The following is a 23161-nucleotide window of genomic DNA, read 5'->3' as shown; positions in this document are numbered from 1 at the left end:
GAAAATATTATAGTTTAGAGGAATCCAAATCAAATAGAAATAGATACCTGTAGTATACATATTGATTTAGTAGATCAGAAATTAACATATTTAGATTATGTTGTAATTAATATAGTATTGTTTATATTGTATTAAACATTTACCAATTGCATTTTAATCTGGTTTGAGTTGCATTGTGACATTTTGAGGGAAACATGATTCTTGAGTTTGACACCACTATTCTAAGTAATATTTTGTAAATGAAGGAATGATGTGAAAGATGAATATAGTGATGGAGTTTAACACAACATCTATCCCATACCAATATGTTAAATGGTAAAATGAGACCTTAAGTGCTTTCCTAAATTCTATAGGATTGTTCAGACTTGGAATCCTTTTTGTGTTACTGATAGGTTGAATTTGGTTGATCTCATTAAGTCAGTAGTTCTGAGATGTAATAGGACTGTTGGTTATTGTTCTTCCTAACTGAAGAGGAGAAAGATCCCACTATGTTGGGATCAATTCTGACTGTGGCAGATCAGCTCATTATGACTTCAAAGGTCACAGGTCAGGCATATTTTATCTATGTGAATGCTTAGAATAGAGTACACATCTCACATTTCCTTTATGCTACTGTAATTCTGTTTTGCTCACAGAACATGGAACCCTTTTTATTTTTTGGTTTGTTTGTTTTTGTAGACCCATCATGCTGGATGATCTTGTTTCAGGATCTCATAATCAAATCCAAAATTTTTCAGACAATATTTAAGAGTGTCTTTGTAACATTTCTGAACTTTAGGTCAATGCTAGCTTTGTGTGAGTTCACCAATAACATTTCTTTTAGGCAAACATACATTTGGGTTTTGAACAGCCTTGCACTGTATGCATTAGGGATTGAATGCTTGGCAGTTCAGCTAGAGTAAGGACATCAATATTTTGCACCTTATTTTTGAAAGGTGATCTTCAGAGTCTTCCTAATATAATCCAAGTAGAAATAAGTCAATTTCCTGGCATGGCACTGTCCAAGTAACACAGGCATATACATGTGTGTGAGGTCAGCACTATATTTCTATGGTCCTTCAGTTTGGAAGTCAACCTAATATATTTTATATACTTTCCTTTGGAGGCCAAATACTGGCCTAATTGGGTCATGTGTGTGTCAGTTTCATCATGTATGTGTATATCCTTGGAAGGTATATTACCAAGCAATTGGGCTAAATTCCATTGGATATCCACAGGAAATTCAGCACCAGTGTGATGGACTCACTGGGAGATGAGAGCCACCATGATGCCTAAGGAAGGTAAAACAAACCCAGGTCAGAAAAATATAACAGGCAAATGCTTCTGTGCCAATTAGTATTGAGATCAGAACCATGAGTAGCATAGTGCCTGACTCATAGTAAATACTTAATAAATTCTTATTAATAGATTCATTAATATTATTACTATTCAGACTTTAGTGTTACTGTGGAAAAAGTGCTTTTTTTTAGTTACTGAGAAATATGTGACTGCAAGTCAATATGAAAAGGAAAGCACTTTGATAATGAGAAAAAGGTAAACTCTAGTTATCACTGAGACCTAGGAGGGAATCACTTACTTGTTAATGCTTGGCATCAACTAAACAAATTCGATTTTATGGACTTCAAAACACACTTCAATGTTGTGGTTATTTCTTAACCTCTAATATAATTTAATAACTAATGGCATCATTAAAGAAGACCTACTTTGAATAAAAGGGAAAACTATTTCAACCAATAAAATGCTGGCAGAAGATTCATATGCACACATGCATACAGGCATATATTTGTCCAAAAAATTAAACACAGTTATTAAAATTTATTAAATCATTAGAGTTGTTTTTAAATGAACAAATAAATATTTATTTATAAAATATTGAAAATTCAAATACTTATCAAAGTATCCAAAATATTATTAGTAAATAATAAGATTATCATGAAATAATTAAAAGTTTAATTATAGTCAAAAATAATGATTAAGATAGTCATTTCTAAAGAACCATTTCTAAAATTGGCTAAATTTTCTTTAGTATTGTCATGTCTATATTGAGAATATTGACTAAGGAAAGTTATGATTTTATTTTTCATGTCACTAGAGAATCATTTACTGTTACAGATTCTAAAGAGATAATTGACATGACTAAGCATCAAATTTACTACCAGGGAGTAACTCAGGGAACACGTTGAGAACTGAAGATCAATATTTTCCATAACACGAATTGTTGGTAAGTAAAATAAAGAAATCTTCAGTGAAACTCAGAAATAAAAATCTGTTGTAATTATTTTTTTTTCTTTTATATGGTATTGAGAGGATGAGGTGTCTAAAATACTAGAGTATTACTGGCTGATTCCAAAATCTACTATTAAACATTGACCTCTGAAGTCAAATTTGGCAATGAGGATAAAGTTTAGTATAAATTGACAAAATAATTGCACCTACAGATTACATGAAAATCCTAAAGAAGGTTCATATAAAATAAGTTTTCTTCACAAAATTCTTCCCATTCAACTATCATAAGGGTCCTAGGTTGAGAAAGATCTTGAAGCAATCTTTAATCTTGACAGATATAAATGATTGTTTTACTTTGTTTTAGAATTACACACTATTTATTTTCATTAAAATATTCTTTTCCAAAAAAACAAACTAAACCAAACCCAGGGTGGGTTTATTGTCTGTGAGGACTAAGAAAAAAAAGAATCAACTGTGACTCTAAAGTTTCAAAACTGATTGCTTTGGAGATGCATGATATCATCACATGATTGGAGGATTCAATTTTCAAGGTCCTTATACACACTGGGTTCTTATATTATACAAGTATGGAAAAAAAAGAAAATCTGAAGAAGGAGAATACTAATAATTAAGTGAATAAAAAAATTCAAAAAGAAGGTGTCATCAAAATGGAACAGGAAATATATAAAGAATACTGAGATTCTGTTATGTATGGGGTGCACTCCAGGAATGAGGAATAGCTTCTGTAAAGACACAGAGTTCGGAGATCAAATTATGGAAAACTGTCTAGTTTGACTGGAAGGTAGAATGATCAAAGAGTGACAATTAAAATAATATTGAACATGTAGTCTGGAAATGGTCTGCCAAGGGATTTAAATATCAAAATGAAGAGAAATTAAAGACTGATAAAGTAACTGATTGGGATTTTTTTTTTGGTAGATGATATGATGCTTTAGTATAGACTATAGAAATCTAGAATTTTATGAATATCAAGATACATGTTTTTGGAATAAGAATTCATCATTTTACAAAAATTGCTGGGAAAACTGGGAAGTAGTTTGCCTGAAACTGGTATAGAAATCATATATCAGGGGTGGCTAGGTGGCGTAACGGATAAAGCACCAGCCTTGGAGTCAGGAATACCTGGGTTCAAATCTGGTCTCAGACACTTAATAATTACCTAGCCGTGTGGCCTTGGGCAAGCCACTTAACCCCGTTTGCCTTGCAAAAAAAAAAAACTAAAAAAAAAAGAAATCATATATAAGATTGGGTCTATATAAATATATATATATATATATGATAGACATAAATGGAGATATCATAGGGGAAGGATGGAAAGTTATATTCATCAGGAACATGGACAAAAAAGAAATAGAAAGGAACATATGAAGTAAAAAAGGATAATATTGATTGCATAAAATTAAAAAAAGCTTTTGAACTGTTTTATAAAACAAAATCAATGGTGCCAAAAATTGATAGAAAACAGTTAAATGGGGAAATATTTTAAAGAGCACATTTCCTGATAAAGATTTTTTTATTGATCATAGCCATATTATGAGGGGGGAAAGCATAGACCTCAGTCCTCCCCCCCACCAAAATGAAAGAAACTTTAAGAAGATTAAAGTAATGGTGATGATGTATTTGCACACTATCAGCTCCTTCTCTGGGAATGGATAGCATTTTTATCATAAGTCCTTAGTAATACAGTAAGTCTTGCCTTATTATATTGTTGAGAAAATTTGTCATTCACAGATGATCATCCTACGATACTGCTATTACTTTGTACACAACACATTTCATTTTGCATCATGGCCTTAAAATTTTTCAGTTTTTTTTCTGATAGCATCCTGCTCATCATTTCTTACAGAAGAATAGATTTCCCTCATAGTTACATAGCACAATTTGCTCAGCCATTCAAGAAGAGAGCTGGTATAAATATAAAAATTCCTTTTAGTTTTTCATCTTTTTTGGAATTCAGATCTATTAAGTGACATTTCTATATCCAAGGATGTGCATGATTTTATAGCTTTAGTCATGGTTCCAAATTACCCTACAAGAGCATTGAATCAGGTCACAACTTCACCAACAATGGATTATTATCTGATTTTTCCTATACCTCCTCCAACATTCACATTTTACTTTACATTCTATTCATCAAACTAATAGGTATACGGTGGTACCTTAGAATTCTTTTACCTTGCAATTCTTCAATCAACAGTGATTTAAACATTTTTTATGGATATAGATAGAATTGAAAAATGAACTAAAAATTATACTTTTTGATTATTTATGAATTGGAGAATTGACTCTTATTTAAAAAAAAAAGATTCAGGTACTTTATTTATAGAACCAAGATGGTGGCATGAAACTCAGAAGCTCCTGGAGTTTTAAATCTAACTTCTAAACAGACCCTAAACCAAAAGAACTCACAGAAAAACAGGATGAAACCAATTATCAATTTTAGTTATGATAGAGAATCTCCAGAAAAGCACTGTCTCACACAAGAATAAAGTACAGCATTGTTGGGAGAACTGGGAAGCCAGCAGAAGGTTCTTAGCCATAGCCCACCTCAGGTCAGAGATTATGAGGCCAGCAGTGAGGGTACCAATCCCAGCTCAGAAAACAAACCTTGAGCAGGGAATACTGGTTTAGTGGGTAAGACTGTATTTGACTACCCTTTCACATGGAAGAAGCTACAAGCACTTGAGAAGCCAGAGTGGAAAAACCAGCGACCAGACCCACAGCTTCAGCACAAAAAATTTGGGAGCTGTGCTATAACCCATGTGCAAAACTCAACATTCAACATGAGTTAAAAACAAAACAAAACAAAACAAGAGTGTCAACAATAGAAAGATACTATTTGGATGGGGAGGATAAAAAAGGTCATCTCAGAAGAGGAAATCAGTGACAAAATGCCTATATGTGGTAATTCAAAGGGATTGATAATTGGTTTCAGATCCTAAAAGACCTCTTGAAAGAGTTCAAAAGGAATTTTAAAAACCAAAGGAGAGAGAAAGATGAAAAAAATGAGAAAGGAATTGAGTGTCCTGTGGATAAAATATGAAAAATTGCCTCAAGAAAAAAATATCTTTTTTTTTAGGTTTTTTTTTTTTGCAAGGCAAACAGGGTTAAGTGGCTTGCCCAAGGCCACATGGCTAGGTAATTATTAAGTTTTGGAGACTGGATTTGAAGTCAGGTACTCCTGACTCCAAGGGCCGGTGCTTTATCCACTATGCCACCTAGCCCCCCCCGAAAAAAATATATCTTTAAAAATAAAATTGACTAAATGGAAAAAATCAAAATCAACTCCTTTAAAAATAAAATTGACCATCTAGAAAAGGAAAACAACTCATCAAAAAGTAAAAATAGCCAACTGGAAAACAAAATAGAAAAACTAACTGAAGAAAATGAAATCCCATAAATTAGGAATTGAACAATTGGAAATGAATGACTCTATGAAATGCAAAGATTCCATCAAACAAAACCAAAAGGCTAAAACAATAGAAAAAAAATATAAAATACCCTTTCAGCAAAAATGTCTGACTTGGAAAATAAGTCCAAGAGAGATAATGTATGAATTATTGGTATACTTGAAATTCACATTCAAAAAAGAACAAGAAGATAAAATAGTCATTGAAAGAATCCGTTGATCACCCCAGGAAAAAAAAAAACCTCCAAATGAAAACTTCAAGGAATATTGTCATCAAATTGCAGAATTCTCAGCTGAAAGAGAAAATATTGCAAGCAACCAAATCTGGATTAGTGGGAAAGCCTCATGCTTTCTTTTTCAGAATTAGATAAATCTAACTATAAAATAAGAAAGGAGAAAGCTAATAATGTGAATAAAAATTTAGAAAAGTTAGATATGACAGACATCAGGATAAAATTGAATGAAGATGGGAAGAAGCATAACTTTTTCTCTGTGGTACATGGTGTCAATTCAAAAATTGACCATGTAGTAGGGCATAAAAACAGCAATCAAATGCAAAAAAAAGCAAAATTTTAAATACATCCTTTTCAGATCATGATTCACTAAAATTGCACATATATAGGGTTATGTGAAGTTAAACTAAAAATTAGTTGGAAATTAAATAACTAAATTTTAAAGAACTTGAGGATCAAACAATAAATCATAAAAATAATCAGCAATTTCATCCAAGACAATGACAATAATAAAACCCATACCAAAACTTGTGGGATGCCACAAATAACAGCCAAAGCACTAGGACAAATTTTATATCTCTAAATGCTTACATGAATAAAAGAGAAAGAAGAGAACAATGAATTCAGTATGCAACTAAACAAAGCTAGAAAAAGAACAAATTAAAAATCTACCATTAAATACCAAATTACAAATTCTGAAAATCAAATAAAAATTGATAACACTGAAAGTAAGAAAACAACTAACCTAATAAATAAAAATAAGCATTGTTTTATGGGGAAAATACATTAAAACAGATAAACATACTTTGATTGATTTGATTAAAAAATAAAAGAAAGCCAAATTACCAGTATCAAAAATGGAAAGGTTGATTTCATCACTAATGAGGAGGGAACTAAAGTAATAATTCAGAGATATTTTGCCCACTATATTTCAACAATTTTAACAATAAAAGAGAAGTGGAGGGATATTTACAAAAAATAAAAGTCTAGATTAAAAGATGAAGAAATAATACAAATCATCTCTTTCAGTAAAAAGAATTTCAGCAAGTCATCAATAAACTCCATAAGAAATAATCTCCAGGGCTTGCTGGATTTTCAAATAAATTCTACCAAACATTTAAAGAACAATTAATTCCAATTCTATATAAATTGGGTTGAAAAAATAGCTGCAAAAGGAGTTCTGCCAAATTCCTTTTAAGACACCAACATGGTGCTGTTCCCTAAACCACGAAGAATCATAACAGACTTAACATAACAAAACATTATAGACCAATCTTCTTAAAGAATATTGATGCATCCCCATTTGAAAAGTAGTCAAAGATATGAACAGTTTTCAAATAAACGAGCTAAAGCTGTATATAATCATATGAAAAATGCTCCATATCATTATTGATTAGTGAAATGAAAATTAAAACAACTATGAGGTACCACTTCACACCTATCAGATTGGCTAAAATGAATAAAATGGAAAATGATCAATGTTGGAGAGGTTGTGAGAGGATTGGAAAATTGATACTCTGCTGATGGAGTTGTGATCTAATCCAATTATTCTGGAGGGGAATATGAAACTATGTCCAAAGAAAATAAAACTGATTATACCCTTTGACCCAACAAAACCAAGATTAGGGCATATATCCAGAAGAAATCATAAAAAATAGGAAAAGTCCCATACCTTCATAAATATTTATAGCAGCTCTTTTTGAAATGTAAAGATTTTTGGAAAGTGTGATAAGAATTACACAAACATGCTGAGCAAAGGGAGCAGAACCAGGAGAACATTGTACACACTAACAACTTTATAAATTGATCAAGTATGGTGAATGCAGCTCTTCTCAGCAGTTCAGGGAAATAGAACAACCCTAGGAGTCCTGTTAAGGATAATACCTTCTGCTTTCAGATAAAAAAAAAACAAACAATCTGAATGAACACTGTGTTCACTTTTTAAAAGTTGCTCTTTTGTTTTTCCATCATATTCAATGGTTTTCTTTCTTTTCCCTTAGTCCTATTTACTAATACACAAAATGACTAATATGCAAACATGTTAAAAACAAATGTACACACCCAGGAAATTACCCAAGATTTGCTACTCTTTCCAATTAAATACAATAATAGTTTCTACCTATCATTTTTGGTATGGTTTTGAATTTTATACTTTTTGCCCCACCCTCCCTTCTCTCCCCCTCCTCCAGAAGGCAATCTGATAATCTCTATATTGTTTCCATGCTATACACTGATGAAAATTGAATGTGTTAAAAGAAAAAAAACATATCCTTGAGGAAAAATAAAATATTGGAGATAGCATAATTATGTACATAGGAGAACTTTTAAAAAAAGTAGTAGTCTTTGATATTTGTTTTAAACTCCACAATTCTTTTTCCAGATGCAGAGGGGATTTTCCATCCCAGATACCCTGAAATTGTCCCTGATTAATTGCGCTGGTGGACTAAGTAAGCAAGCCCATCAAAGTTGGTCATCACCCCCAGGTGGCTGTAAGGTGTACAATATTCTTCTGGTTCTGCTCATTTCACTCAGCATCAATTCATGAAAGTTCTTCCAGGATTCTTTGATATCCCATCCCTCCTAGTTTCCAGTAGAACAATAGTTTTCTATAACATATACACATCGAAATTTAGTCAACCATTGCCCAATTGATGGACATTCACTCAATTTCCAATACTTTAGCACCACAAACAGAACTGCTATGAAATATTTTTATACAATATTTTTACCCTTTTCATGATCTCTTCAAGGTATGGAGCCAGTAGCAGTATTTCTAAATGAAAGGGAAGGCACATTTTTATTGTCCTTTGGACATAATTCCAAATTGCTCTCTAGAAAGGTTGGATGAGTTCACAGCTCCACCAACAATGCATTAGTGTCCCATATTTGCCACATCCCTTCCAACATTGATCATTGTCTTTTCTGGTCATATTGTCCAATCTTAGAGGTGTGAGGTGATTCCTCAGAGATGCTTTTATTTGCATTTCTCTAATCAGGAATGATTTAGAGCAATTTTTCATATGACATGGGATATGGGATAGTTTGACTTCTTCATTTGCAAATTGCCATTGCATATTCTTTGACCATTCGTGAAATGGAAAATGGCTTTATTTTTATAAATTTGATTCAGTTCTCTATGCATTTTGGAAATGAGTCCATTGTCAGAAACACTAGTCATAAAAATTGCTTCGGAATTTACTATATTTCTTTTCATCTTAGGTACAATGGTTTTGTTTGTTCAAAAACTTTTCAATTTAATGTAATCAAAATTATCATGTTTGTTTTAAATGATGTAATTCATTTCTTCCTTGTTCATAAAAGGCTTCCCTTTCCATAGATCTAACAAGTGAACTATTCCTTGTTCTCCTAATTTGCTTATAATATTGTATTTTACGTATAAATACAGCACCCATTTTGATCTTATCTTAGTGTGAGATGTTGGTCTGATCCAAGTTTCTGCCAGACTAACTTGCAATTTTCCCAATAGTTTTTATTGAAGAGAGAATTCCTATTCCAGCTCTGGGTTCTTTGACTATCAAAAACAGATTTCTATAATCATTTCTTGCCGTCTCTTTTGCACCTAGTCTATTCCACTGATCCACCATCATTTCTTAGTCAGTACCAGATACTTTTGATGACTGCTGCTTTATAATAAAATTCTAGATCTGGAAAGACTTAACCACCTTCTTTTGCACAGTTTTTCATTAACTCCCTTGATAATATTGATTTTTTGTTTCTCTATAAGTTAAATTAGTTACAATTTTTCCCTGGAAGATTACAGTAAGTTTTTGGAAGTTTGATTGGTACGGCACTAAAAAGGTACTTATTTTAGGTAAAATTGTCATTTTTATTATTTTAGCTTGACTCTCCAGGAGCAGTTATTTGCCCAGTAATTTAAATCTGATTTTATTTCTGTGAAAAGGGTTTTATAGTTGTTTTCAGAGAGTTTTTGAGTCTGCCTTGCATGTAGATTCCCAAGTATTTTATATTATCTGAAATTATTTTAAATGGAGTTTATATTTCTAGCTCTTGCTGCTATATCTTGCTAGTAACACATTAGAAATGCTGTGGATTTTTGAGGGTTTATTTTACATCCTGTAACTTTGTTAAAATTGCTTAATTATTTCTAGTAGTTTTAGATGATTTTTTAAGGGTTCTCTGGGTATCCCATCATGTCATTTGCAAAGAGTAAGAGTTTTGTTAGGAAGAAAATATGTTGGGCAAAGAATAATGATATACTCTGCCTTAAGTATATTTTTCATCAGTGCAGAGTAACTTGATTCAAAGAATAACAAAGGCACCATACTTGGCATAACAAAGACAAGATTATTCTTGAATTTTCAGGCATCCAAGGATTTGTTCTGGGATCATAAATGGACCAAAATTATTTGGATCATGTAGTGACATATATATATATATATATATATATATATATATATATATATATATATATATATGTATATACACACACACATATATGTATATATTTATATATATGCATATATATGCATATATGTACATATGCATGTGCATATACACACATCTATGTATGTCTTCCTGTGATTGTGTACACATATGTACAAAAACACACATATATACACATATAAATGTATATATTCAATGTTCAAAATATGAAATGTTTTGCATATGATAATTGAATTTCATGAGAAGCCATTAAGTCACCTTTAAACATTGCCTGTATGAGGAAAGAATTTCTGAATTTAGATAAAGTAATGGTTCATTTGCTTGAGTATATATACAGAATCATGTTTTTGAATGAATTGTTTATGGATTTGATAAACTGTGACTGGACTGACAGCAAAATCAGATTTTGCTGTCCACTGGATTTAACAATTTATAAAATTAATGTTGGAATCCATAATTAAGTAAATATACATGTACATTTCTGTGAAATGTACTTTTTCCTGCTAAGGGGAAAAGGGTGAGTAGGTAAGGTACTAGAAAAATCTGTAACATTAATATGCAAAGGGATGAATGTTGAAAAACTTTCATAACTTGTAATTGGAATAATTAAATAAAATATCAATCACAAAAGAAAAAAGGACAAGTTTTTGCTGCAGGAAGAAATGGCAAAATGAAGAGTATTTTGGGGATTCTGAGGAACCTATCATTTTTGAGATACTGTCAGAAGACGATATATTTTCCTAATGAATTTAGTATATCTCTTAATGAAAAGCAGGAGTAAAGAGATATATCTAGTGAGAGTTACAAACTCAAAAATGTTAATAACAAAAACAAAATCCTAACACATATTATGCTAAAAAGGCAGTACATCTTAATTTTGTTTCAAAGATACCGATATTTCTTCCTTTATTGTCACTACAACACTTGAAGTTTTAATAATATATGATTTGTCATAATATCAGTTTTAATTTTAACAATTTGCAAATATATGTGCCTTTTCAAATTGAATATCATTGCCTTCTTTCTGGATAATGCTAATGTTACTTAGAAGTTCAGCTATAGAAATCAAATAAAGACATATGACCCACTTAAAGAAAATTAAGTCAAAAAAAAGATTTCAAAGTTGTTAAAACATGATTTGACAGGGTGAAAATTGCTTTTAATTAAAAATATATTTCTCAGAGCTTACTTTTTGAATATTAAACTGTGTTGACATACCTAAGTATTTGTTTACAGATCGTTTCCTATTCATCCTGACCAGCTTGGTTTGTATATATTTGTTTTCATGTTATCTCCCCATTAGATTATAAACTCCTTTTGGTCAGTGACTCCTTTTATCTCTTTTTTGTATCACAGTGCTTACAAGGTACTTGAGTAGTAAGTCACTAGGCTCTTAAAAATGTTAAGGGATTGATTGAGATATGCAGAGCAAGAAATTTAAAGGTCAAGGATTAGAAATCATCATGTTCTGCTGATCAATCAAAAAATAAGGCTATAGCATTCTTAAAAGAATATTAATGCAAAATTTTAAATAAAATTTCAGCAAAGAGATTATAGCTACTTATCATTTGAGCAATACACTGTGGTCAAATAGAATTTGTAGCAAGTATGTGGGGATGGTACAATATTAGAATAATAAACAGAATAATTGATCATATCAATAAAAAATTTAACAGAAATCAAATAACTATCTCAATAGATGCTGAAAAAGCTGTTTCTAATAAAAATATGAGAAAGCATAATTTTCCTTAAATGGAGTTTTCCATTAGTAATCTTTATATATATTAAGGATGAAATTAGAAGTATTCCCCTATAAAATCAAGGGTGAGAAAATAATGTCTGCTATCACCCCTCATATTCAATATTATATTAGAAATGTTAATTTAAGCAATAAGAAAATGAAAATAATTGAAGCATTTAGAACAGACAAATAGGAAACCAAACTCTCACTCTTTTCAGATGATGTTATAGTATACTTAGAAGACTCTAGAAAATCATCTAAAAAACTATTTGAACCTAAAAAAATAAAAAGTATTTGAAAAACTAATTAAAAATATTAGCAAAGTAGAAAGATATAAAATAAATCCACATAAATAAGCAACATTTCTATACAGTAGCAACAAAATCCATCAACAAGAGATTGAAATATTCCAATTAAAGTAATTAGACAACATAAAACAGTTGGGAACCTATCTCCCAAGATGAACCCAGAAACTATATAAATACAAATACAAAACAATTTTCACGCAAATAAAATCAATTGCAAAAAAATGTCAATTTCTCATGGGTAGGCTTAGCTAATATAATGAAATTGACAATTCTACATAAATTAAATTCTTATTCAGGGCCATACCAAACTACCAAAAACCTATTTTTCAGAACTAGAAAAATGGTAACAAAATCAATTCAGAGGAATAAAGGATCAAGAATATGAAGAGAATTAATCAAAAAAATAAAGTAGCCCAGTCTTACAGAGCTAAAACTCTATTACAAGTGGAAATAATTAGAACTGTCTTGTGCCAGTTAAAAATAAAGAAGTAGATTAGTGCAGTGTATTAAGTATAAAAGATATAGTAATAAATGACTTTGGTAATCTACTGTTTAATAAATTCAAATATAGTAGCAGCAAGGATAAGAATTCGCTATTTTACAAAAATCTTCTGGGAAAATTGTAAAATAATATGGTTAAAAACTAGGCATAGACACACATCTCACACTCTATACCAAGATAAGATTGAAATGGGTACAGGATTTAGACCTAAAAGGCCAATTAGAAAAATGGGGAAAGAAGTTATGACCAAATGAGATAGAGAACATTATAATTTGTAAAATGGATGACTTCAACTACATTAAATTAAAAGGTTTTGCACAAAATAGTCAATGTAACCACCTAGATTAGAATGAATGCAGAAAGATGGGAAAGAATTTTCACAGCTAGTGTTTCTGATAAAGAACTCATTTGTAAAATATATAGAGAAATGAATGAAATTTATAAGAAGACAAATCATTCTCAAATTGATAAATGGTCAAAAGATATGATCAGGTAATTGTTAGATGAAGAAATTGAAACTATCTATAATTATGTGAAAACATTACTAATTAGAGAAATGCAAATAAAGAAATCTAAGCTATCACCTGACACCTATCAGTTTGGCTAATATGAGTAAAAAGGAAAATGTTGAACATGGGAATACTGTGACACTAATACACTGTTGGTGGTGTTCTACAACCATGCTGGAGAAAAATTTGGAACTATGCTCAAAGGAAAATAAAATTGTTTACCTTTAGATATAGCAATGTTACTAGATCTGTATTCTAAAGAGTTCATAAAAAAGGAAAAGCATCAACATGTAGAAAATTAGTCACAGCAGCTTTTTTTCTTCTAGTAAAGAATTGGAAATTGAGGGGATGGCTATCAATTGTAAAAATGGCTGTTCAAATTGTGGTATATGATGGATTATGATTGTTCTATAAGAAATCATGAGCATCTAGTCTTTAAAAAAGACTCGAGATAATTGCATGAACTGATGTTGGTGAAGCAAAAAAAAACCATTGTGAGATGATCAACTGTGACTGACTCAAGTCCTCTCAGCAGTTCAATACAATTCTGTTATGGAAAATGCCATCCATATTCAAAGAAAAACTTAGGGGTATGAATGCAAAGCAAAGCATTCTATATTCACTTTGTATAACTTATTTTATATTTTTTCTTTCTTTAACATGATTTTCCCCTCAGTCTAATTCTTGTTTCCTAACATGAATAAAGGGAATGTTAAACATGGTTGTACATGTACAACTTAGATTGTTCACTGTCAGAGGTAGGAGGAAGGAAAGGAGGGTGGTAGAAAAGTGTGGAACTCAAAAACTTGCAAAAGGATGAATGTTGAAAACTACCTGTTTATGTAATTGGAAATGAGCCTTTATCAGAGAAACTGATTTCAAAGTCTCTTTTCAATTACTATTGCTATCTCCATTTTTTCATCCATCCCATTTCCCCTGCCCCAACTCTGCCTATTTTATCTTATATTTTCATTCATTCTATCTCTTCCAAAGTGTTTTGCTTCTGATTATCCCTTACTCCAATCAGCCTTCCATTCCATCACCTTCCTGCTTCCTCTTATTGTCTTTCCCTCCTACTTTCCTCTAAGGTAAGATAGATTTCTATACCCAATTATGTTATTCCCTTTTTGAATCAATTTTGATGAGAGTACGGTTCATTCGTTCTCCCTCAATCACCCCCCATCTTGTAATCCACTGTATAAGCTTTTTCTTGTCTCATTTATGTGAAGTAATTTACCGCATTCAACCTCCCCCTTTCCCTTTGTCCCAGTATATTCTTCTCTCACCATTTAGTTTTATTTTTTAGTTTTCATCCCTTCATTTTCAACTCTTATCTGTGCCTGTTTTTCTGCACTAATGATGAAAGAATTCATATGAGTTACCATCATCATCTTCCCATGTAGGAATATGAACAATTCAACATGCTTAAGTGCTTTATGATTTCTATTTTCTTTCTATATTTTATGCTTCTCCTGAATCTTGTATTTGAAAGTCAAATTTTCTGCTCCCTTCTGGTCTTTTCATCAGGGAAGGTTGAAAGTCCTCTCTTTCATTGAATATCTATCATTTCCCATTAAAGGGTATGTTTAATTTCGTTGGTTAATTGATTTTTGATTGTAATCCAAGATCTTTTCCATTGCAGAATTTCATATTTCAGATTCTATATTTCAATGTCAAATCTGATAAATCTTGAATTATCCTGACATAATGCTTTAATTGTTTCTTTTCGGTTACTTGCACTATTAGATCCTTGATTCTGAAATATGGCTATAGTATTCCTTGAAGTTTTCATTTGGGGAGGTGATGGGTGAATTCTTTCAATTTCTATTTCACTCCCTGGTTTTAGAATATCAGGTCAGTTTTCCTTGAGAATTTCTTGAAAGATAAAAGTCTATGCTTTTTTTTTTTCCCATCTTGTCTTTCAGGTAATCCAATAATCTTAAATTATCTGTCATGGATCTGCTTTACAGGTCAGTTTTTCTTTTTCTTTTTTTTAAATAAAGATTTTATTTATTTTGAATTTCACAACACTTCCCCATTTTTGATTCCCTCCCCCCAAGTCCCCATAGAAGGCAGTCTGCTAGTCCTTACATTGTTTCTTTACAATGTTTTCATTTATACCATTACGTATTGATCTAAGTTCAATGTGATGAGAGAAAACATATCCTTAAGGAATAAAACAGTATAAGAGATAGCAAAATTACATAATAAGACAACTTTTGTTACTTTTTTCTAAATTGGAGGTAATATTCTGTGGTCTTTGTTCAAACTCCACAATTCTTTCTATGGATAAAGATATCCAAAAATTGTGCCTGATTGTTGTATTGATGGAATGAGCAAGTCCATTAAGGTTGACCATCACCCTCATGTTGCTGTTAGGGTGTACAATGTTTTTTCTGATCTGCTTGTCTCAATCAGCATCAGTTCATGCAAATCCTTCCATGAATCCCTGAATTCCCATTGTGCATGATTTCTAGTAGAACAAAGGTATTCCATGACATACATATACCAAAGTTCACGTCATTCCCCAATTGAAGGACATTCACTTAATTTCCAATTCTTTGCCACCATAAAAAATAGCTGCTATGAATATTTTTGAATAAGTGTTGCTTTTACCCTTTTTTCTTAATCTCTTCAGGGTATAGACCCAGTAGTGGTATTGCTGGATCAAAGAGTATGTACATTTTTGTCGTCCTTTGGGTGTAATTACAAATTGCTTTCCAGAAAGGTTGGATGAGTTCACAGCTCCATCCCATGCCCCTTCCAACATTGATCATTGTCCTTTCTGGTCATATTGGCCAGTCTGAGAGGTGTGAGGTTATACCTCAGAAATACTTAAATTTGCATTTCCCAAAGAAGTAATGATTTAGAGTAATTTTTTACATGATTATGGATTGCTTTAATTTCCTCAACTGTAAATTGCCTTTGCATATCCTTTGGCTATTTATGAATTGTGGAATGGCTTTTTTTTGAAAATTTGACTCAGTTGACTGTGTATATTAGAAATGAGTCCTTTGTCAGAAACACTAGTTATAAAAATTGTTTCCCACTTTACTACATTTCTTTTGATCTTGGTTACAGTGGTTTTGTCTGTGCAAAAGTTTTATAATATAATGTAATCAAATTAATCTAGTTTGTTTTTATAGATGTTCTCCATCTTGGTCATAAACTATTTCCCTTTCCATAGATCTGACAGTAAAACTACTCCTTGATCTTCTAGTTTGTTCATAATATTTTTTGTCTAAATCCTGTATCCATTTTGATCTTATGTTGGTATAGGGTGTGAGGTGTTGCTCTAACCTAAGTTTCTACCATACTAACTTCCAATTTTCCCAAAAGTTTTTATCAGAGAGTTTTTATCCCAATAACTGGATTTTTTGGAATGCTACATGATTTTTTCTCTAGATTTTTTAAGGTTTTGTGAGGCAAATGGGGTTAAATGGCTTACCCAAGGCCACACAGCTAGGTAATTATTAAGTATCCAAGGTTGGATTCGAACTCAGGTATTCCTGACACCAGGGCTGGTACTCTATCCACTGCACCACCTAGCCATTCCAATATCTACATAAATGGACTTTTTGGGTTTATCAAACAACAAATTATTATAATAATTTCCTGCTATTGCACCTACTCTATTCCACTGATCCACCATTCTATTTCTTAGCCAATAGCAGATGTTTTTGATGACTGATGATTATAATATAATTTTAGATCTGGTAAGGCTAAACCAACTTCTTTTATACTTGTTTTCATTCTTGATTTTTTTATTTCTCCATATGAATTTACTTAGAACTTTTACTAACTCATTAAAGTAATTTTTTGGAATTTTGATTGGTAGGGCACTAAACAGGTAGCTTAGTTTTGGTATAATTGTCATTTTTATTATATTAGTCCATGAGAAGTTGATGCTTGCTTATTTAATGTTTATTTAAACTGATTTTATTTGTTTGAGAACTGTTTTGTAGTTTTTCCAAGAAGTTTATGAGTCTGCCTTGGCAGGTAGACTCCCAGGTATTTTACATTGTCTGAGGTTACTATGAATGGGATTTTTCTTTCTAGCTCTTTCTGCCGTATCTTGCTAGTCATATTTAGAAATGCTGAAGTTGTGAATTATTTCTAGTAGTTTTTTAGTTGAGTTTTTGGGATTCTCTGGGTATATCAATCATCATGTCATCTACAATAAGTGTGAGTTTTGTCTCTTCCTTTCCAATTCTAATTCCTTCAATTTCTTTTTCTTTTCTTATTGCTGAAACTAACATTTCTAATATGAATTTGAATAGTAGTGGTGATAATGGGCATCCTTGTTTCACCCCAATCTTAATGGGAATACCTCTAGTCTATCCCCATTGCATATAATGCTTGTTGATGGTTTTGGATAGATACTGCTTATTATTCTAAGGAACAATCCACTTATTCCTACATTTTCTAGTATTCATAGTAGGAATGGGTGTTGTATTTTGTCAAAAGCTTTTTCAGCATCTATTGATGTAATCATGATTTCTGATAGGTTTCTTTTTGATATAATTAATTATACTAAAACTTTTCCTAAAATTGAACCAATCAAGAATTCCTGGGGAAAAATCCTCCTTGATCATAATGTATTATCCTAGTGATAACTTGTTGTAATCATTTTGCTAAAATTTTAATTATGATTTTTGCATCTATATTCACCAGGGATATAATTTTCTTTCTGTGTTTTAACTCTTCCTGGTTTAGGGATCAGCACCATATATTTGTCATAGAAAGAGTTAGGCAGAATTCTATTTTCACCTATTTTTCCAAAGAGTTTATATAAAATTTGAAAAAGCTTTTCCATAAATGTTTGAAAGAATTTATTTGTGAACCCATCTAGCCCTGGAGATTTTTTCTTTGGGAGCTCAAAAATGGCTTGTAGAATTTTCTTTTGCTGAGATAGGGTTATTTAGGTTTTTACTTTCCTCTTAATTTAAACTTGGCAACTTACATTTTTGTAAATATTTGTCCATTTCACTTAGATTGTCGAATTTATTGGCAAATAGTTGGGCAAAATAAGTCCAAATTGTTATTTTAATTTCCTCCTCATTGGTGGTAAGTTCACCTTTATTTCATTTATGATACTAGCAATTTGGTTTTCTTCTTTCTTTTTTTAAATCAGATTTCCCAGGGGTTTATAAATTTTATTGTTTTTTTTTATAAAAACCAGCTCTTAGTCTTATTTATTAGTTTCAATAGTTTTCTTGCTTTTGATTTTATTAATTTCTCCTTTAATTTTTAGAATTTCAAATTTGATATTTGATTGGGGGGGTTTAATTTTTCCTTTCTCTAATTTATTTTGCATATTTAGTTCATTGATTTCCTCTTTCTTTAATTTATTCATGTAAGCATTTAAAGATATAATATGCCTCCTGACAACTGCCTTGAGTGAATCCCATAGGTTTTGGTATGTTGTTTCATTAATGTCATTATTTAGGATGAAATAATTCTTTCTATAATTTGATGTTTGATCCACTCATTTTTAAACTGTGGTTATTTAGTTTCAAATTGCTTTGGGTCTATATCTCCCTGGTCCAATATTTCATTTGAGTTTTATTTGCATTATCATCTGAGAAAGATATATTTATTATTTCTGCCTTTCTGCAATTGATCATTAGGTTTTTATACCATAGTACATGGTCAATTATTGTATAAGTGCTATGTACTGCAGAAAAAAAAAATCTGTTCCTTTCTATCCCCATTCAATTTCCTGTATTAGTCTATCATAACCGTGACTTACTTCTTGTTTATTTTATGATTAGATTTATTTAAATCTGAGAGCATGAGATAGAGGTCTCCCACTAGTAGAGTTTTCTTGTCTATCTTTTCCTGTAGCTCTTTCAACTTCTCCTCTATGAATTTGGATGGTATGCCAATGGGTGCATACATATTTGGTATTGAAATTAATTTATTGTCTATACTAACTTGTAGGAAGAAACAGTTTCCTTCCTTATTTCTTTTAATGATATCTACTTTTGTAGCAGCTTTGTCTGATATAAGGATTGCTACCACTGATTTTTTTTTTCAATTCAGGTGAAGCAATACATATTTTGCTCCAACCTTTTACATTTAATCTATATGTATCACTCTGCATTAAATGAGTTTCTTGTAAGCAGCATATTGTAGTATTCTGGTTTTTAATCCACTCTGCTACTCTCTTAGGTTTTAATGGAGAATTCATGCAATTTACATTCAAAGTTATTATTACTACCTCTTTATTGCCCTCCATGCTCTCTTCCCTCTGTGTGCATTTTCCCCCTTTCCCCCTTTATCCATATTCCCTAGTGTTTTGTTTCTTAATTCCACCCCCTTCAGTGTGTTTGCCCTCCTATATCCACCCCTCCCATTTCTTTCCCCTTTCCTTTTTCCCCTTCTTCCTTCCCTTTCTTCTGTTAGTTCCATTTTTCTCCTCCTCTCCATCCCCCTCCCGTTTTCTCCTTTCAGTACTTGAAAGGTAAGACAAGTTTCTTAACTTTCCTGAGTGTGTGTGTGTGTGTGTGTGTGTGTGTGTGTGTGTGTCTGTGTGTTTATGTGTGTAGGTTAACTTTAAGCCAAGTCTGATTAGATGCAGATTCAGGTGCTTCTCACCTACTCCCTTCTCCCACTCTATTCTAATAGGTCTTTTGTACCTCTTAATGTAATAATATTTACCCCATTCAATCTCCTCCATCCTCCCATCTCCTTATTGTCCCCCTTTTAAAAGAGGTATTGTTTTTCAATCATTCTATCTGAGTCACAGAAAAGTTATGAGTGTCCATCACTTCTGGTTAAGAGTTATTAGAGTCTTTCTCCCAGATAGTAATTTAGCCAGTTTCATCTTATTAAATAGCAGGTTTTTTTCCTTTACCCTTGTTTAACCTTTTCATATGTCTCTTGAGGCTCCTATTTGATGTGCAAATTTTCTATTTAGCTCGGTTCTTTTCATCAGGAAATTTTGGAAGTCTCCTATTTCATTAAATATCCATCTTTTCTCCTGGAAAAGAATACTCAGTTTTGCTCAATAGTGGATTCTTGGCTACATTCCCAACTTCCTTGCTCTTTGGAATATCTCATTCCAGGCCATTTGATCCCTTAATGTTGATGCAGCCAGGTCCTGCATAATACTTACTATGGCTGCTTGGTATTTAAACTGTTTCTTTCTGGCTGATTGCAGAATTTTCTCTTTAGTCTGATAGTTCTTGAATTTGGTCACAACATTCCTTGGTGTGTTCATTTTACAGTCTCTTTCAGGATCTATTTTCCCCCTTGGTTCCATGATATCGGGGCAATTTTCAATCACTAAATCCTGTAATATTAAATCCAGGCCTTTTTTCTCTTCAGTGTTTTCAGGAAAATCTATAATTTTCAGGTTGACCCTTCTTGATCTATTCTCAAAGTCAGTGGTTTTGCTGAAGAGGTATTTTACATTTTCTTCTTTTTTTATTTTTTGGTTTTGTTTAACAGAATCTTGTCATCTCATGAAGTCATCGTTAGTTTCTACTAATTCCCTTCTTTTTTTTAGAGAAGAATTTTTTTCATTTACCTTTTGTATCTCCTTTTCCAGTTGATCAGTTCTATTTTTGGGTTTTCCATTCGACTAAGTGTAGTTTTGAGAGAATTATTTTCTTTTTGCTTTTCCAAATTAATGATCTGAGAGAATTACTCATTTTATATTTGTTCAATTGTATTTCCAAGGATTTGTTTTCTTGTTGCAAGATGTTAATTTTCTCTTGCAATGTGTTAATTTTTTCTTGAGTTCCTTTTTGAAAATTTTCCAATTGATTTTTAAACCCCTTCCTGATTTCTTCAAGAAAGTCTTTCTAGGCTGGAGACCAATTTATATCTCTAGATTCAGATCTTTTGCTTCTATGTATTTCTCCATGGGCTTCTAGCCTTTCTACATCTTCCTAGGATCTTGTGTTGATGGGTGCTGGCTCTCAGAGATTTGCTCTTGATGATCCTAGAGGCTTTGTTCATTTGGCTTAGTAATTATAAGGGCTGGCCAGGAGTGGTCACTGGTTGCTTTCTCTGGAGTGTTTGAGGCCCTCAGCAGCAGGGTCTGAGTTGACCTTGAACAATGGGCTGAGCTCTGGGGGGAGGGAGTTAATCTCTCTTTCAGCTGAGTAAACTCTGTTGTCCACACCTGAGCCTGAGGGGCTGGGGGTTGTTAACCCTTTGTTTTGGGAAGAGGGCTCAGATGAAAATAAGGAGCTCAGTTCCCTTGCCCAGCTGGTAGGTTTCCAGGAGTGCTCTCTTACTCTCTGCACTGGAACTCACCCTCCCAACCCTCCTCTCCCAGGGCCATAAGTTTGTGGCTAAAGTTGATCCTTGCATCTGCCACTCACCAAAGTGACTGCCCCTGAGTCCCATCCTCTGGCTTTCCCCAGTTGCTGTCCCTGTGCTGGCCCTCTGGTCTCTGCTCCCAGTTCATCCATGGTCCCCTGAGACAGACCTTGTTGGTAGGTGTCCTTCTCCTAGCTTCTTTCTGGGTTTTGTGATCAAATTTCTGTTAAGAGGTTTCTTTTGTGTTACTTTTGAGGGGAACTAAGAGCACTTAACACAGTGCCTGTCTTCTCTCTGCTATCTTGTCCTGTGAAGTCAGTTTTTTTTCAATATTTAACATATCTTTTCTTTCCCATTTTTCATTCTTTTTTTTTTATTTTGTTGTTTTTCGATTACTTTTAAAGTCATCTTCCATTTGCTTAATTATAATTGTGAACTTTTATGCCTCCTTTTCCAATTGGTCAATTCTGCTTTATTAAGGTATTCTTCACTTCACTGACTTTTTTGTATTTTTTTGCCTTTTCACTTAGTCTGGTTTTTAAGGGACCAAAAATTCTTCAGTAATTTTTTATTCATCCTTAGAGTGGTTGAATTGTTTTTTTTTCATGAATTTCCTGCATCACTTTCATTTCTCTTCCAAATTTTTCCTCTATTGCCTTACTTGATGCTCAGAATCCTTTTTTTGAGCTTTTCCATTACCAGAGACTAATTCATATATTTTCTTGGAGGCTTTGGATGCAGTTGCTTTTCCTTTATCTTTTTCTGAATGTTTCTTTTCATCTTCCTAGGTACAATAGTAACTTTGTATGGTCAGAGTTTCCATCCTCCTCACCAGTTATTTGTTAATTTCCCCAGCCTATGACTTAATTTTAGTTCTTTGTCAAAGCAGGGCTCTGCTTCCAAGATAGAAGGCACACTGTCCTAAGCTTTTAGATTTTTGTGCACCTGCTTTCAGAGATTTTTCTGGGAACTTTCATGTTTTCAGTTCTTCTAATATTTTTACTACTGTCCTGGCCTGTGCTCTGGTCTGTGAGTGACAAAAACACAAACACTCTTTGAACTACAAGGAGGGTCCCCTGTGGCAACAAGCTATGTTGTGCTATTGTTCTTCCTTGCCCTGGAACTGTGATCTAGGACTTCAACCCAGCTATGAGTATGGACAGAGCAATGGAGTCCTGCCTCACTGCTAGCAAAGAGACCCCTGTAATCTCCTTCTGATAAATTGTTTAATTCCATTACTGACTTGGAATAGATTGCTTTGGAAGTAGCTTCTGCTACTGCTGATTCAGTGGAACCCAAGTCGTGCTCCTGGTTTACTATGGCTGGGTCTGCATAAATGCAGTTTGCTCTGGACTGTGCTCCACTCTCACTCAGGTGGGAAAGACATTTGTTTTGGGTTAGAAAATTGTTTACTCTATCTTTTTGTGGATTCTGCCACTCCAGAATCTCTTTAAAGTCATTATTTAAAGGTATTTGGAGGGATCTGAGGGAGAGTTGAGGTAAGTCCCCACCT

The sequence above is a fragment of the Macrotis lagotis genome, chromosome 1, assembly GCF_037893015.1.
Source record: "Macrotis lagotis isolate mMagLag1 chromosome 1, bilby.v1.9.chrom.fasta, whole genome shotgun sequence".
NCBI classification, from domain to species: Eukaryota; Metazoa; Chordata; class Mammalia; order Peramelemorphia; family Peramelidae; genus Macrotis; species Macrotis lagotis.
Note: the sequence above shows the minus strand (reverse complement) of the source record.